The sequence below is a fragment of the Equus przewalskii genome, chromosome 4 (assembly GCF_037783145.1).
Source record: "Equus przewalskii isolate Varuska chromosome 4, EquPr2, whole genome shotgun sequence".
Taxonomy (NCBI): Eukaryota; Metazoa; Chordata; class Mammalia; order Perissodactyla; family Equidae; genus Equus; species Equus przewalskii.
In genome coordinates this window covers 12,983,079-12,999,151 of record NC_091834.1, presented here as the reverse complement: position 1 = coordinate 12,999,151, position 16,073 = coordinate 12,983,079, and the positions used below count along the sequence as shown (strand labels likewise).

The 16,073-nt window shown below is 42.7% G+C and overlaps 1 long non-coding RNA gene across 1 annotated transcript; it reads left to right on the top strand.

The window, feature by feature from the left end:
* Window positions 1-1,071: 1,071 nt before the first annotated feature.
* Window positions 1,072-8,663, top strand: LOC139082764 (uncharacterized). The gene is made up of 3 exons (XR_011538977.1): window positions 1,072-3,632; window positions 5,442-5,870; window positions 8,455-8,663. It is a non-coding gene; the product is annotated as an uncharacterized lncRNA (long non-coding RNA).
* Window positions 8,664-16,073: the final 7,410 nt, after the last annotated feature.

The following is a 16,073-nucleotide window of genomic DNA, read 5'->3' as shown; positions in this document are numbered from 1 at the left end:
TCCCAGGGCACTTTCCTTGACTGTCTATGACATCAAGATCAGAAGATGTGGTTATTGAGTGTACCAGAAAGAAGTCCCCATCTGGGATGAATGTTGTCAGACAATTTCCGGTCATGGGCATCATTCATCCTAACCTACTGAGTTTCCCACCCCTTGGAATGTGTCATAGAAGTGTGGCTTTCCTTGCCTTTCTGGCTCGTTTCCCCCATAGTGTCAGTGACTCATATAAATAACACACATGTTCCTTTCATGGGAACTAAGTGTTTATTAACAACCTTAAGCTCTAATTTGCCTAACTCAGTAGAGTAAAAATTTTAGTTTTTTGAAGAGGCGATTGATGTCACTAATTTCGTTTAGAAGAAAGAAATCCTCCTGAGGCATCAGCTTGAAATACTATGCCTGGTACAAAGGAAAAACTATTCAGAATCCATCATTTGGGTCCTGTGGATGATATACGAACAGGACTTGCATGTCCATTTGCCTCTCTTCTCCAGTTTAATGGTGAGAAAAGAAAATTTGTTTATATGATGTGAAAGGACATAAAGGAAAAAGGGAAGGAGGGAAGGAAGTGAAGCACCCTAGAATGTGTCGTGCATACAGGTTGGATTAGGTACTGTGGAAGGTTCTGGGCAGGTGTGGTCCTATTATCCTCCCATTTTACAGATGATGAATCAGCCACTCAAAGAGGACTAGTAACTTTCTTAGTGCTGTAAATCCAGCGCTTTTTCTACTACAACATATTGGGATATTATAATTCATTCAGCTTTCGATTCCTGTTGTAGAGGAAGCTTTGTTTGAGTCATAGTTTAGGATATTCAAAAGTACGTAACCCCACCCTTTAGGGTCAGGACTAACAGTGTAGTAGGGGTCAAAGATTGTGAGTGCTGATAGATAAGTGGATGATGTAGACAGTGGTTCCCAACAGCAGGCAGCCTTGCTTTTAGAGGACATTTGGAAATGTGGGTGATTTGGGTTTCCACAATGACTGGCAGGTGCTACTAGGGTGGGTGGGCAGGGGTTAGGGATGCTAAATGTCTCCACTGTGTGGGACAGTTGGGCAAAAGGAAATTTTTTCCCTCCCCAAATGCCGACACCTCGCTTGTTGAGGAAACTCCTGTATAGACAGAAAACGCTCTAGGAATTTGGAAAACAAAAAAATAATTCTGGCTGGCTGGATGAAAATGCTTCTTCAAGGAGGACCTTGCAACTGTACTTTTAAGGAACGGTTGGATTTTGAGACGTGGGCATGAGCAAAGAGACTTTTCTAAGTAGGCAGTAATTGCATCTTTTTTTCCTGATACAACACATCAGTGACAACAAGCCACTACGTTATGTGAACCTGGGACCTGGGACCTCCCACGGTCTTGCATATCTTCAACATTTACCCCACTTAGCCCACACTCACATGGAGAATAAATGTCCTCTGAGGAAGTGGAGAATAAAACAAGGCATGAGGTTAGGGAGACTCAAGTTGTGAAGAGACTGGTTTTACTGGAGAGCATGGGGGAACCATGGGAGTCCAGGTTGAAAAGGCTAAGGGCAATCAAAGCTTTGAACCCCATATTAAAAATTCAGAATTTTATTTGGCGGCAACAGCATTTTTCTTAAAGACTGCATGAAAGAGATTTGAATGGGTGAGATCATTGACAACTAGTTAAATGGCTATGGTACATACGGGAATTCATATAGGTCTAAACCAGAACAGAGGTTGCGGTAGACAGAAAAATGGCTCCCCAGAGTGTTCTTGTCCTAATTCTCGGAAGCTGAGGATGTGTTACCTTACACGGCAAAGGAGATTTTCCAGATGTGATTAAACTAAAGATTTTGAGATGAGGACATTATCCTGGATTATCTAGGTGGGCTCAATGTAGTCACAAAGTCCTTATAGAGGAAAGAGAAAGGCAGAAGGGTCAGAGTCAGAGATGTAATGATGGAAGAAGAGGGGAGAGAGAGAGAGAGAGAGAGGAGAGATTTGAAGATGCTTTGGATACTTTATTGCTGGGTTTGAAGATGGAGGAAGAGGTTATGAGTCAAAGAATACAGGTAGCCTCTAGATGCTGGAAGACAAGGAAATGGACACCCCTGCCTAGAGCCTCCAGAAGGAACGCAGCCTTTCTAACACGCTCATTTTCAGGCTTCTGACCTCTAAAACACAAAGACAGTACATTTGTTGTTTTAAGCCACTAAGTTTGTGAAAATTTGTTCTAGTAGCTATAGGAAATGAACACAGAGGTAATGAGAGAGGAACTTCTTTCCAGATAAATTCTAGGACTATTTTCAAGGAAAAGATTAAACGAGATTGATGATTGAATGAGGGAGACAAGGATGAAAACTAAAAAAATGACTTCAAGCATTCCAGGCTGGTTGACTGGGAGCGCTACGGCTTGATAAGACAAAGAGGAGAGTTTAGAAGGAAGCTGGTCTGGGTAGAAAGGTGATACATTTGTTTCAGAACACATTGAATTTGAGATGATGGGTAGGCATCTAGAAAGCAACTAGCTGTCAGAGATTCTATTAGAATTTAGGGGAAAAATTAGTGCATAAGTGCATTTGCCCAAGGATGAGAAATCTAGCTGGAAAAGTGAAAAATATCTCTGAAATAAATACAAATTTTTGAGGAGAGAGAGAGAGAAGGGCAGAAGGGAAGGAAAAGACGGGAAAGGAAGGGAAGCCAAAGGAACTCGTAAAGGCTAAGAATGTTGTCTTAGAAAAGGAAGGAGGGACAACAAGGAATTGAGGGGGAGGAGGTAAACCAGGAGAAGTGAGTACCCAAAGCGAAGAGGAAAGTTCCGCATGAGGTTGGTCAGCCATACTGGAGAGGGGCGAGGAGGATGGGAATGAGGCCGGCGGTCAGGAGGTTCGTGATGGCCGTTTCGTTAGAGGTTTGGGAATGGGTACCACCACATGCACAGTTAAGGACAAAGTCAGACAATAAGGAAAACAATGATGGTGACAATAGTGGATATTCATTGAGCATTTACCTTGCTGCTCTCACCCGTGCTCTCAGATCGTGCCCACTCATTGCACTTCATTGAGAAAACTGAAGCCAGCCAACAGCAATGGGAATACCCCTTGTTTTTCTGTCACCCAAACACAAACCCACCTGCCCCTGGACCCATCTTCTCCTTCTGCCTCGTGTTTGGGTGCAGGCATGACCCTCCTCCAAGGCAGAGTCCACTGCTGCCCTGAGGCTGGACTCCTCTCAGCATCTCAGTGACTCTGCTCATCGGGTTGTCCCCTCTCTCTCTGCTATTGTCAGGGGTCACTCCTAGCATCAAACAAATATCCTTTACTATCTCCCATCTTAGAAAAAAATCTCTGACTCTCAGATTCCTGAAGCTACAGCCCCATTACACTGAAATGCTTTGGTTAAGTTCTTCCTCAGCTTAAACACTGAACATTAAACAGCCTTCTTTGTGTTCTATTTAATCCGATCTCTCAGTCCAGGCTGCAAGCATCCTCAGCATCCCACAGAAAGAGGATCATTTTCTAAATGGGCCATGATGTGACAAAAGTAGGGAAGCGCCCATCGAGGTGAATAACATGGCTCAGTTCCTTCCTTTCTGACTGCACCCAGAGTCCTCAAGGAAAGAGCGCAGTGTTACCTGGGAATCCATCCCCGCAGACACGTGGTAAGAGAGAGTCCTCAGGGGGGCCCTGAGCCCACCATTTCCGCTCTTCCACTGCAGGCAGTGGTCTCATCTCTCCACACCTGCCGTCAGCATGTTGACTGATGCAGTGATCGCCACGCGCTGATTGATGTGCTGACGACGAGCCATACAAGTTTCTATCCTATGAAGTGGGGTGGAAAGTGCGGGATGATCATAGCAATGTCTAGCAGCTTGAGTCTTGGTGACAGGGCAAGGAGGAGAAGGCCAGTAGCACGGTTCTGGCAAAGTCCAGGCTAGGCCAGGAGAAGGAAAAAGTGAATCAGAGCTTTAGAATTTAGAGCTGGAAGGGATGTTGGGCATTATCTAGGCTTGCATTTCATAAAATGTTTCTCAGAATTCTTGTCTCACAATATGCTCAACAATAGAAAAATAATCTCTAATCAATCATGTTTGGGAAATATAGAAAACTACACCCCCCTGGGGAAATTAGAGCCTAAAGCATCTGGGAAATCCTGTGGTAAAAACACCTGTTCTCTGAGGTTTTCCAAACATAATTTGCCCATTAAACACTACGCATCATCCAGCAGAACTAATGTTCTGGAGAATTCCTTCTGGGAATTGATGACCTAATCTTATCTCTGCATATCGCAAAGAGTAAAATGAGGCTTGTGAACACTACATGACTTATCCGAGGACAGATGGAGAACTAAGGACTCATTCCTGATTTCAGTGTCCTTTATAAAGTGGCCATGATCACTTTATAAATTAAAAAATATATGTTATGATTATTACGCATATAATAGAATTAAAAATTATATATCTAATTATTGTTCATTCACCAGAGCATTAAACCCATACTCTTGAGAACAATACTCAACAAGAAAAGGATTTTTAAAAAACTACCTTTCATTCAAGTAGCAACTGTCATTCCAACATGCATTCTGGATACTAAAGGGTATACTTTATAGGAGTCTATTTTTTTCTCTTAGCCTATAATTATAGCATAGATAGTTCTATATTTCTTTATTTGTGATATAACAGTTAACAATAATTAAGCACATATGATGTTCTAGGCACTGTGGGAAGGGCTTTGTATGCATTTCCTTCATGAATCCTAACAAGAATTCTATAAGTTAGTTGACATTATCACTCCATTTAAAGCTGAAGAAGCTGAGACTCAGAGAAGTAAAGAGCTTGGCCAGAGTTACAGAGCTCATAGGTGAAGGAGCTGAGTTTCTGACGCAGGTCTGGCTGACTCCAAAGCTCATAGTCTTAACTGCTATGTTTTCATTATATTCAGGAAGCTGTGTGGATTTACAAGATTCCGCACTGACATCTCAAAGTGATCCAAGTCATCAACTTCCAGTAGGAAAAGCAAGTGATTCAACAGCTAAAGAATTCAGGCAAAGGCACCAACATGTTGAGCAAGGCTCCAGCCTGCTATTTATTCCATGGCTGATAAATCATGAAGCCTTAAGAAAGAGGTAGGACTTTGTATAGCCTACTTTGAAAAAGACCACAGAGGCCAGAATTGCATCATCAGATTAGGTCTGACCACCTACTTACTCAGTCCATTGAGTAAGACAGTCAGGACGTGAGAGAAAACTTTAAGGATCTACATGCACACATACCGGCACGCTATTCTTTGCTCCTCTTTTCGTGGTGACCTCTTATGGAATGCTGTGGGAAAACATTGAATTCCTGAAGTTCCATTGACTACTGAGACAAATAGAGATATCTCAACTAACTCTTGCTAAGAAACCTTAATTCACAAAGGCACAGACTCTGCCATAATTGTATTTGTGAATTTCATTTTGTTTTCTTTTACAGTCATGCACCGCATAATGATGTTGTGGTCAATGATAGACTACATATATGACGGTGGTCCCAAGATTATAACGGAACTGAAAAATTCCTATTGCCTAATGACACGGTAACAGTCTTAACTACGTCACATAGCTGAAGAAGAGGCAAGAGAAAAGAAAACTGCAGGAGAAGAAAAAGAAGAACCCCAAGAAAATTCATATTGAAGGGTTTAGCTGAAGCTCTTACTGACTTCAACAGGCTTCTTAAAAAGTTTGAAAACATGGATCCCAACACCGAAAGCTTTTCATTGATAGAGGAATGTTCATGGTGCGTTATCCGCTTACGAGCAAATCTATGACGAAAAAAAGAAACAAACCACGCAAACCACCAGGGACATATTTCTGAAAAGAGTGACACCTCCTCAAGAGGAGCCTCGGGCAGGCCCTTCAGGAGGTATTCCAGAAGAAGGCACTGTTGTCATAGGAGATGACAACTCTGTGTGTTATTGCTTCTGAAGACCCAGTGGGACAAGATGTGGAGGTGGAAGACACTGATATTGGTGATCCTGACCCTGTGTAGGCCTAGGCTAGCATGTGTGTTTGTGTCTTAGTTTTTACCTAAAAAGCGTAAAAAGTAAAAAGAACGAAAAATTTTAAAAATAGGAAAAAGCTCATAGAATAAACGTGTAAAGAAAGGAAATATTTTCGTGCAGCTGTACAATTTATATTGTAAGCTGTTATTACAAAAAAGTCAAAAGTTTAGAAAAATCAAAAAGTTTATAAAGTAAAATGTTACGGTAAGCTAAGGTTAATTTATAGTTGAAGAATGAAAAGTTTTTTTTCTAAATGTAGTGTAACCTAAGTGTACGGTGTTTGTAACGTCTACAGTAGTGTCCAGTAATGCCCTTGGGCTTCACACTCACTCATCACTCACTCACTGACTCACCCAGAACAACGTCGAGTCCTGCAAGCTCCTTTCACATAAGTGCCCTATGCAGGAGTACCACTTCTTATCTTTTACACCATATTTTTACCATAACTTTTCTATGTTTTGATAGATTCCCAAATACTTACCAGTGTGTTACAATTGCCTACAGTATTCAGTACAGTAGCATGCTGTACAGGTTTGTAGCCCAGGAGCAATAGGCTACACCGTATAGCCTAGGCGTGCAGTAGGCTATACCATCTAGGCTTGTGTGAGTACGTGCTGATGTTCATAAAGTGATGAAATCCCCTAATGATGCATTTGTCAGAATGTACTCTCATCATTGCGGGAATGGCCGTATTTTTTTTCTAAGTGAAATTGCCTCAGAAAATTGGACAGCTGTCTTATTTTCCATATGTATAAGTTAGTAGATAAGAAAATAGTTCATCTAGTTATAGTAGAGATGTGTGGAAAAGAAAACTAGAGTAATAAAATCTTCCATTTGCAGAGTGTTCTATTGCGCAAAAACCATGGTCGCATCCATTTCCTCTTTCTGATCCTCACAAGAGCCCTTGAAAGCTGGCAGGGCTGCCAATAGGAGTCCCTTTCATATTGATTCCTTTGTCCATCAACTGCGTATTAAGTGCCTATTTTGTGCCAGGCACTGGCAATACACTAGCAAACAAGGTAGATAAGTTCTTTGCCCTTGTGAAGCTCGTGTTCCACGAGGGGTGGCAGGCAATAAAAGAATGGCGAGATAATGAGCAATTAAATAAAGGAAAAAAATGAAAGTCTTAAGAACTATTCAGAGAATTCAAATAGGTGGCTGTGAGATAGAGATCTTGGAAGGTCACGGTCAAGGTCAAGGAAAGCATCTCAGAGCAGGGATGTTTTAGCCTGAAACTTAAATGATAAGAAGCTAGCTCTACAAGGATGGAGCCAAACATTCTTCATAGATTAAAAAATTGAGACTTAAACTGATGCAATGACTGAGAGATTATATAGTTAGTCCATGATAGACTTGTATTTCAACCTTAAGTTTTTGAGTTTCAACCCAGTGCTATTTCTATCCACCATCTACTTCAACAGCGGACGTGGCAGAATATATAAATAACGCTCACCAGTGCTTTTGTACGCTGGGAGAGCCAGGTTAAGTAATATAAGTGGTCATTTTGCTAACTTAATACTTACATGTTGATTTTTAAATTACTTCTAAATTAGTAAGAAAATTCTGGTTTGAACATTTAAAAAATATGTAGTTAATCTCAGCCCTTGCATGGATGATTGCTTATTTTCTGGTCAAAAGGAATTCATACCAAGATAATTCCGAGAGTTTCTTTCTTCTTTCTCTCCCCCTCCCTCCCTCTTGTATTTGAGTATCTCTTGGTTTGGGGCAGTAAAAGGCACACTGCATGACAGCCTTGACTCTCCTGCCTAATTTCTAGGGCTTATCATTTCTAGTTTCTTCTCCACTAGTAATGTGTTAGATGACTCAAAGTATTGGGGCCTCTCTTTTTGCAAATATATTAACAGGATTATAAGGCAAGCCCTCTTGGTGGAATAATGCCATTTTTATGGCTTGAGAAAATACCCTGGAGTTCATGGTCCTAGATGATTAAGGAATCTTTTTTTTTCTTTTTTATGAGGAAGATTGACCCTGAACTAACATCCATTGTCAATCCTCCTCTTTTTGCTTGAGGAAGATTGTTGCTGAGCCAACACCCATGCCAATCTTCCTCTATTTTGTGTGTGGGACACTGCCACAGCATGGCTGGATGAGAGGTATATGGGTTTCCGCCAGGGCTCTGGGCTCGCAAACCCCAGGCTGCTGAAGCAGAATGCGCAAACTTCACCACACCACTGGGCAGGCCCCAAGGAATCTTTTAAGAGAAGTGTTGACCAGAATCCTTCCAGAATGTGTTAAAGATATAGCTATATATGTCTCTCCTCTCTTTATCTGATAGCATTCTCCTCTCATCTTCCATCTATGAGTTTCTAGCTAACAATCTTTCATTCCCACCCCAGGGCCCCATCTCCTCATGTCCAGAGTGGGCGTGCAACCCAAGGTAAGCCAATGGAAACCCATCGCCAGAATTTTCCACTCTGGTTGCAGGTTGAAGATCCTTTTCCTCTCTGCTGGCCAACCTGTGAGTATACAACAACAGCACCACTTTCTTTGTGTTCCTCACATGGCAAAGAGGCCTAACCAGAGAGGGGCAGAGGAGCGGCTGTGTCAAGATTCCTGTTCCACTGTCTCCAGATATCCCCCTGTCCTTCCTTGGTATGTGATAATAAAGCAAATAAAGTACTTTTTGGGCTTGATTGAGTTGGAGTTAGATTTCTACGACTTGAAACTTAATGCTTCCTGACTAATGCCGTTAGTCTATGGCTTATCAAAGACATGACTAGCAAGTCTTACATAGGAAGGCTTTGTAATCCTTAGTCTGTGGGAAGAAATGGAGGGAAAATACAACAACTGGATCAAATTTGGGAAAATACACACTAACACATCTGGGGAAACAGGATAAAAATGTTTGAGTTTATGGGAAAGAGACTTGTAGGAAAAACAGTCATTCCAAAGTAGTTGCAATGAATGGTAGATGACAATGAATCATAGCGTATGAATCGATGATAGGAAAGGACAAGTCAAACAGCCTTTGAGGTATGGAAGAGATCACAGTGAAAGGTACTATGAGTCACAGGCATTTGTGTTAAACATGGTTTGCAGACAGTCTCCGTGGAGAGCAGTTGTCACAACCAGCTGGCACGTCTCACACGTGAATGTGGCCAGTTTTTCTCTATCTCCCTTTACTGTCATCTCTCTATACCTTTCTCTGCTCCTCTTCCATCCTCTCCTAGCTGTCTATCCTTTGGTCTTTTTTTTAAAGCCTGAAAAGACCATGTAGATATTTGGAATATTAGCGAGATTTGGAATTTTAGGCAATTAAGAAAATGTATTATTTTTTTTTTTATTAATGTTATGATAGATTACAACCTTGTGAGATTTCAGTTGTACATTTTTGTTAGTCATGTTGTGGGTACACCACTTCCCCCTCCGTACCCTCCCCCCACCCCCCCTTTTCCCTGGTAACCACCAATCAGATCTCCTTCTCAATATACTAATTTCCACCTATGAGTGGAGTCATATAGAGTTCGTCTTTCTCTGACTGACTTATTTCGCTTAACATAATACCCTCGAGGTCCATCCACATTGTTGTGAATGGGCCAATTTCGTCTTTTTTTATGGCTGAGTAGTATTCCATTGTGTATATATACCACATCTTCTTTATCCAATCATTAGTTTCTGGGCATGTAGGCTGGTTCCACGTCTTGGCTATTGTAAATAATGCTGCAATGAACATAGGGGTGCAACGGACTCTTGAGATATCTGATATCAGGTTCTTAGGATAGATACCCAGTAATGGGATGGCTGGGTCATAGGGTATTTCTATTTTTAACTTTTTGAGAAATCTCCATACTGTTTTCCATAGTGGCTGTACCAGTTTGCATTCCCACCAACAGTGTATGAGGGTTCCTCTTTCTCCACAACCTCTCCAACATTTGTCGTTCTTGGTTTTGGATGTTTTTGCCAATCTAACGGGGGTAAGGTGATATCTTAGTGTAGTTTTGATTTGCATTTCCCTGATGATTAGCGATGATGAACATCTTTTCATGTGTCTATTGGCCATATTCATATCTTCTTTTGAGAAATGTCTGTTCATGTCCTCTGCCCATTTTTTGATCGGGTTGTTTGTTTTTTTGTTGTTAAGCAGTGTGAGTTCTTTGTATATTATGGAGATTAACCCTTTGTCGGATAAGTGGCTTGTAAATATTTTTTCCCAATTAGTGAGCTGTTTTTTTGTTTCAATTCAGTTTTCCCTTGCCTTGAAGAAGCTCTTTAGTCTGATGAAGTCCCATTTGTTTATTCTTTCTATTGTTTCCCTCAACTGAGGAGTTGCAGCGTCCGAAAAGATTCTTTTGAAACTGATGTCAAAGAGTGTACTGCCTATATTCTCTTCCAAAAGACTTATTGTCTCAGGCCTAATCTTTAGGTCTTTGATCCATTTTGAGTTTATTTTGGTGTGTGGTGAAAAAGAATGGTCAATTTTCAATCTTTTGCATGTGGCTGTCCAGTTTTCCCAGCACCATTTGTTGAAGAGACTTTCTTTTCTCCATTGTAGGCCCTCTGCTCCTTTGTCGAAGATTAGCTGTCCATAGATGTGTGGTTTTATCTCTGGGCTTTCAATTCTGTTCCATTGATCTGTGGACCTGTTTTTGTACCAGTACCATGCTGTTTTGATCACTGTAGCTTTGTAGTATGCTTTGAAATCGGGGATTGTGATTCCGCCGGCTTTGTTTTTCTTGACAGGATTGCTTTAGCAATTCGCGGTCTTTTGTTGCCCCATATGAATTTTAGGATTGTTTGTTCAATTTCTGTGAAAAATGTTCTTGGGATTCTGATTGGGATAGCATTGAATCTGTATATTGCTTTAGGTAGTATGGACATTTTAACTATGTTTATTCTTCCAATCCATGTGCAAGGGATGTCTTTCCATCTCTTTATGTCATCGCCTATTTCTTTCAAGAAAGTCTTGTAGTTTTCATTGTATAGATCCTTCACTTCCTTGGTTAAGTTTATCCCAAGGTATTTTATTCTTTTCGTTGCGATTGTGAATGGGATAGAGTTCTTGAGTTCTTTTTCTGTTAGTTTATTGTTAGTGTATAGAAATGCTACTGATTTATGCACGTTAATTTTATACCCTGCTACTTTGCTGTAGTTGTTGATTATTTCTAATAGTTTTTCTGTGGATTCTTTGGGGTTTTCTATGTATAAGATCATGTCGTCTGCAAACAACGAGAGTTTTACTTCTTCGTTACCTATTTGGATTCCTTTTATTTCTTTTTCCTGCCGAATTGCTCTGGCCAGCACCTCCAGAACTATGTTGAATAGGAGTGGTGAAAGTGGGCACCCTTGTCTTGTTCCTGTCCTCAGAGGGATGGCTTTCAGCTTTTGTCCATTGAGTATGATGTTGGCTGTGGGTCTATCATATATGGCCTTTATTATGTTGAGGTACTTTCCTTCTATACCCATTTTACTGAGGGTTTTTATCATAAATGGGTGTTGGATCTTGTCGAATGCTTTCTCTGCATCTATTGAGATGATCATGTGGTTTTTGGTTTTCATTTTGTTGATGTAGTGTATCACGTTGATTGACTTGCGGATGTTGAACCATCCCTGTGTCCCTGGTATAAATCCCACTTGATCATGGTGTATAATCTTTTTGATGTATTGCTGTAATCGGTTTGCCAAAATTTTGTTGAGGATTTTTGCATCTATGTTCATCAGTGATATCGGCCTGTAGTTCTCCTTCTTTGTGTTGTCCTTGTCAGGTTTGGGGATCAGAGTGATGTTGGCTTCATAGAATGTGTTAGGGAGTTCTCCATCTTTCTCAATTTTCTGGAACAGTTTGAGGAGAATAGGTATTAAGTCTTCTTTGAATGTTTGGTAGAATTCTCCAGAGAAGCCGTCTGGTCCTGGACTCTTGTTTTTGGGGAGGTTTTTGATTACCGTTTCTATTTCCTTACTTGTGATTGGTCTATTCAGATTCTCCATTTCTTCCTGATTCAGTTTGGGGAGATTGTAGGAGTCTAGGAATTTGTCCATTTCTTCCAGGTTGTTCAATTTGTTGGCATATAGTTTTTCATAGTATTCTCTTATGATCTCTTGTATTTCATTGGTATCTGTTGTGATTTCTCCTCTGTCATTCCTGATTTTATTAATTTGCGATTTCTCTCTTCTTTTCTTGGTGAGTCTGGCTAGGGGTTTGTCAATTTTGTTAATTCTTTCGAAGAACCAACTCTTTGTTTCATTGATCCTTTCTATTGTCTTTTTTGTTTCAATATCGTTTATTTCTGCTCTTATTTTTATTATTTCCCTCCTTCTACTGACTCTGGGCCTTGTTTGTTCTTCTTTTTCTAGTTCTGTTAGGTGTCGTTTGAGGTTGCTTACGTGAGCTTTTTCTTGTTTAGTGAGGTGAGCCTGTATTGCGATGAATTTCCCTCTTAGGACTGCTTTTGCAGCATCCCAAATGATTTGGTATGTCGTGTTCTCATTTTCATTTGTCTCCAGATAATATTTGATTTCTTCTTTAATTTCTTCAATGATCCATTGTTTGTTGAGAAGCGTGTTGTTTAGTCTCCACATTTTTGCACCTTTCTCTGCTTTTTTCTTGTAGTTGATTTCTAGTTTAATAGCGTTATGATCAGAAAAGATGCTTGATATTATTTCAACTCTCTTGTATTTATTGATGTTTGCTTTGGTTCCCAAAATATGGTCAATCCTTGAGAATGTTCCATGTGCACTTGAGAAGAATGTGTAACCTGCTGTTTTTGGATGAAGTGTTCTCTATAGATCTATTAAGTCCATCTGGTCTAATTTTTCATTTAATTCTATTATTTCCTTGTTGATTTTCTGTCTGGATGTTCTGTCCATTGGTGTTAATGGTGTGTTGAGGTCCCCTACTATTATTGTATTGTTGTTGATGTCTTCTTTTAGTTCTATTAAGAGTTGCTTTACAAATTTTGGTGCTCCTGTGTTGGGTGCGTATATATTTATAAGTGTTATGTCTTCTTGGTGGAGAGTCCCTTTTATCATTATATACTGTCCCTCTTTGTCTTTCTTTATCTGTTTTGCTTTGAAATCTACCTTGTCTGATATTAGTATAGCGACACCTGCTTTCTTTTGTTCATTATTAGCTTGGAGTATTGTTCTCCATCCCTTCACTCTGAGTCTGTGTTTGTCTTTGGGGCTGAGGTGTGTTTCCTGGAGGCAGCATATTGTTGGATCTTGTTCTTTGATCCATCCTGCCACTCTGTGTCTTTTGATTGGGGAGTTCAATCCGTTTACATTTAGAGTGATTATTGAGACGTGGGGGCCTACCACTACCATTTTGTGTCTTGTTTTCCGGTTTTCTTCAGTTTCCTTTGTTTCTCGTCCCATGGTTTAATCTGTTCTGATGTAGAGCTGCTACTCTCTGTTGTTGTCCTTCTACTTATCTCCTCTGCTCTTGGTTTTGTAGCCCCTTTCCTTTTTTGGATTTTTCAGGAATGAGGGTTTTCCTGAGGATTTCCTGAAGAGGAGGTTTTGTGGCAATGAACTCCCTTAATTTTTGTTTATCTGGGAAAGTTTTTATTTCTCCATCGTATTTGAAGGATATTTTCGCTGGGTAGAGAATTCTCGGCTGTAGGTTTTTGTCCTTCAGATTTTTGAATATATCATTCCACTCTCTTCTAGCCTGTAAAGTTTCTGCTGAGAAATCTGCTGATAGCCTGATGGGGGTTCCTTTGTAGGTTAGTTTCTTTTGCCTGGCTGTCCTTAATATTTTCTCCTTGTCGTTGACTTTTGCTAGCTTCACTACTATATGCCGTGGAGTTGGTCTTTTTGCATTGATAAAGTTTGGAGATCTATTGGCTTCTGTCACCTGAAGATCCATCTCCCTCACCAGATTTGGGAAGTTCTCAGCCATTATTTCTTTGAATAGGTTTTCTGCCCCTTTCTCCTTCTCTTCTCCCTCTGGTATACCTATAATCCTTACGTTGCATCTCCTAATTGTGTCTGATAATTCTCGGAGAGTTTCTTCATTTCTTTTAAGTCTTGCTTCTCTCTCCTCCTCTGCCTGCAACAATTCTATATTACCATCTTCCAAATTGCTAATTCTTTCCTCCATATTATCGGCCCTACTGTTCAGAGCATCTAGATTTTTCTTAATCTCCTCTATTGTGTTCTTCATTTCCAGTATTTCTGTTTGGTTCTTCTTTATCGTATCAAACTCTTTTGTGACATAGCTCCTGAACTCGTTGAGTTGTCGGTCAGAATTCTCTCTTAACTCAGTGAGTATTTTAATGATGGCTGTTTTGAAGTCATCATCATTTAGGTTATATATCTCATTTTCTTTGGGATTGTTTTCTGTGTATTTGTTACTTTCTTTCTGTTCTGGAGATTTAATGTATTTTTTCATATTGCTTGATGATGTTGATTTGTGCCTCCGCATGGAGATAGAGTTTAGTTGCTCCTTTCACTTGTTTCAGCTGCTGCGGTGGGGGGAGCAGCTGTTTATACTTCACCAACCCGGAACCCTGTCCGTAGTTGCTAACTGGGCCTGGGCCCCTCTTCGTAGCCACAGTGGCCCTTTGGATTCCCTCCTCTGCCGTGGGGGCCGTCACGGGGGGCTTCAGGCTGCAGGTGCCTACTGTTGTTGCCCACCTAGATGCGCTCTCTCCTTGGGGTCTGCAACGGTGTTATGGGCTTTTCCAGCGGCCAGGGGTGGGATCACTTTTATTTGTCGCTCGGTTGCTGTCGGCACCCACCAAATCTCACTTGTCCTCTATGGGTCGCAGGAGAGCTATTGGCATCTTCTACAGTCTGTGGTTAGTACACCTAGCTATGCTGCTTTTGCCCTGGGGTCTTCCAGCCTTGTGGCTGGCGGCTGGGTGCCTTCTACTGGTGCTGTGCAGAGGCTTTCCCTAAGGCTTCTGTGAGCCTGTAGGGTTTCCCCCTAGGCTACTAAGCTGGGTCTCTGGAACTCTCTCCAGCCCCAGTCCTCTCTGAGATCTCCGGCACTCCCTAGCCTCACCGGGTGGGCAACGGCAGCTGGGGGTCGCCCCGCCCTCTGGGCTTCTCTCCGGGCCTCTGCCGGGAGCTCTGAATGCTCAGCGTGGCCCCTCTGCTACCGGCAGACAGAGAGTTTTGTCTGCTGCCTGGCGGAGCTCCGGCGCTTCCCCTCCGGGTCGCCGGACCCGCCTTTGAAAGTTCCCCCGCCCCGGTCCTCTCCGAGATCTCCGGCAATCCCTAGTCCCACGGGGCAGGCAACGGCAGCTGGGGGTCGCCCCGCCCTCTGGGCTTCTGTCCGGGCCTCTGCCGGGAGCCCTGAGTGCTCAGCGTGGCCCCTCTGCTACCGGCAGACAGAGAGTTTTGTCTGCTGCCTGGCGGAGCTCCGGCGCTTCCCCTCCGGGTCGCCGATCCGGCCTTTGAAAGTTCCCCCGCCCCGGTCCTCTCCGAGATCTCCGGCAATCCCTAGTCCCCCGGGGCGGGCAACGGCAGCTGGGGGTCGCCCCGCCCTCTGGGCTTCTCTCCGGGCCTCTGCCGGGAGCCCTGAGTGCTCAGCGTGGCCCCTCTGCTACCGGCAGACAGAGAGTTTTGTCTGCTGCCTGGCGGAGCTCCGGCGCTTCCCCACCGGGTCGCCGGACCCGCCTTTGAAAGTTCCCCCGCCCCGGTCCTCTCCGAGATCTCCGGCAATCCCTAGTCCCACGGGGCGGGCAACGGCAGCTGGGAGACCTCCGTGCCCTCCGTGTCTCTCTCTGGGACCCTCCGGGCGCCCCGAGCACCAGGCCGGGTCTCCCCGCCAATGGCGGGGAGAGACTCTCCCCGCGGGCTCAGGTGTGCAACTCCAAAGTTTCCCTCTGCGTTTAGGAGTAATTGCGGGGGGTTTAAGTAGGGTTCTGGTCACCTGTTTCCACCGTCGCTCCTCTGTTGTGTTCTCGCTCCTGCCCTAGATGTGTGTGGATCCTCTGGGGGCGTCCGTTGGAAGAAAGCCGCTTGCGGGTACTAGGCTGCCCGTCGGGGTCGGAGAGTTTTCACCTATTTCCACATCCTCCCGGAGGAAAGTCCGTCCGCCTTCCGATGTATAGTCGCGTGGGTGTCTCAGACGTCCTGAGATGCTGTCTGGATGTCCT